General features: G+C 43.4%; 1 non-coding gene across 1 annotated transcript; it reads right to left on the bottom strand.

Annotated features, from left to right (window-relative positions):
• Positions 1-2,072: 2,072 nt before the first annotated feature.
• Positions 2,073-2,145, bottom strand: TRNAG-CCC (transfer RNA glycine (anticodon CCC)). Its single transcript has one exon. It is a non-coding gene; the product is annotated as a tRNA-Gly (tRNA).

Below are 2,145 nucleotides of genomic sequence, written 5' to 3'. Positions count from 1 at the left end.
AACTAAAACTAAATGCCTGCAGAAAGATCAATCAATCAAGTAAATGCCCAAACAGGCAACCTCAGAGCTCCCACGTTGTTAGTATTTAGTATTGTAGATAGGAAGTAGGAAAGAGAAGGTAGATGTTTTGGTAAACCTGTAGCTGATGTCTTTGGGAAGGAGGACACAAGGGTTAGTAATAGCATGATCTCAAAGTGGTACCACCTGGAAAGAGACGAGACGGATGGTGGGGGCAATGTCGACCTACCTCAAGAGTGAACTGATTCACTGCGCAATAGGAAACCAGTGGGGAAAGATCTTGGATACAGTCAAGAACAGAGGACTCACATTCCCCTTTTCCTAGGACCAGATCCTCAGCAGATCAAAAAAGCGACCCTTCTACCCCAGCAGCACCAGGCATGAAGTCCTGGCTGCTCCTGAACAGGACCAGTGAGGCAAGGAGGCAGGGACCCTTGGGGAAACCTGCTGGTGACTCCAAGCCCCGGAGGCTCCAAAGGCATCTGCCGGAACTCTGAGCCTTATGCAATAGGGCTGTTAGATGGCTTCAACAGAAGTGCCCTTTAGGGGTTGAAAAACTGATCAACTTTGGCTCTACATTACCCACCCCGACCCCTAACCCCGAAAACAAGACAAACAAAAACACGCTATGAGAGTACAAGAGTCTATATTACATTTTCTTGTCTTAGTTAAGACTATTTTGAAAAAGAAACTTCAGCCAAAGAAGCAACTTCACTGTAAGGATACAGGGGAATCTCTCGAACCCATGGGTTTGAAACATAGCCAGGGAACTAAGAACGGAAAACTATCACAAACAAAATCAAATGCCCTCTTAGTCTCTGGTCTGTCTATCTGTCTCCTACTCTCCCTCCCTCTTCGTCCCTTTCTCCTTCCCTACCTTTCTCCATCTCTCCCTTTTCCTCCCTGTCTTTCTTCTCTATCCCTTTCCCCCTTCCCCTCAAGGACTCTGCCTCTGTTTTCTCCTTGGGTGGGTCTCATTCTTTTCCCTCTCCACCTACTGGCAAACCTTGAGAGGTAGTTTTGTCTCCTGTTCAAACTGTTCTCCTTCCCCACTTCCTACCCCATTTTACTGAATAAAATTCTCTGTGGTTTATAATATCAACTACTTTTGACTACAATTTTGAACTCGCTGGCTCAATTGTCCTTCTCTGGCACCAGTCTGGCAAAAATCCCAGGCCTCGATCAATCCGATGGTTCATACTATCCATATGTGTACCTGTGCTGCTGTGAACACTTGGAGAAAACCATAATGTGCAAATTGGTATGATTGGCACCACAATGAATTCATGGTCTCCAATCTCCACTGGGTTCTTACAACACTGTCCAGGAATTCTTTGACTCCCATATCCTGTTCACACACCCGTTCTTCATAGATCTTCCTTACTCTTCTCACATCTCCAATCCTACTGCCTCTCCCTCACTAGTACCAAGTTTCCTCATCTCTTACTGTAGAAAAAAAAAGGCAACTGGTAATAATAGTAGAAGATTATTAGAAATAATAATAGAAGAGAACTCTGTTAACTCTTATCAGCGAATCATTCTTTGATCTTTTTTTCCTGTTAACAAGACAGGCATCTCTTCCCTTACCTGAGGCTAATCCCTTTACAGTGTTCCTTCAACATCCTCAGAGATCTCACCCCACAGATTATCCCTCTCTTACATATTACTTGCAGAAGGCTCACCCTCACTAAGTTACAGTGCATCTATCCGGGGTTTTTTTTTTTTTTTTGTAATTAACAATGGTTCAATTTTATAAGATTACAAACCTGTTTTTATAAATATTTCACATAGAATAAATTGTCCCACAATATGCCCCAATTTTTGTTCAAAAAAATAACTTTACCATACCAACCTTAAAATGAGTATTTACTTTTGGGGAAATAAAATCAGTGAGCGTAAGTGTATCTTTTGCTGTACTAGGAGACAGGTTATTTCCACAAATAGGGCTGCAGTGATCATCTTTGTTCATTTCATTTTTAAAAATTTATTTATTTGGCTGCACCGGGCCTTAGTTGCGGCCCATGGGATCTTTAGTGGCAGCATGTGGGATCTAGTTCCCTGACCAGGGATCGAACCTGGGCCCCCTGCACTGGGAGTGCGGAGTCTTAGCCACTGGACCACCAGGGA

This window comes from Lipotes vexillifer, unplaced genomic scaffold (assembly GCF_000442215.2).
Source record: "Lipotes vexillifer unplaced genomic scaffold, Lipotes_vexillifer_v1.1 scaffold1747, whole genome shotgun sequence".
In the NCBI taxonomy this organism is placed as follows: Eukaryota; Metazoa; Chordata; class Mammalia; order Artiodactyla; family Lipotidae; genus Lipotes; species Lipotes vexillifer.
The sequence above is the reverse complement of the archived record's forward strand: the minus strand, read 5'-3'. Positions and strand labels throughout refer to the sequence as shown.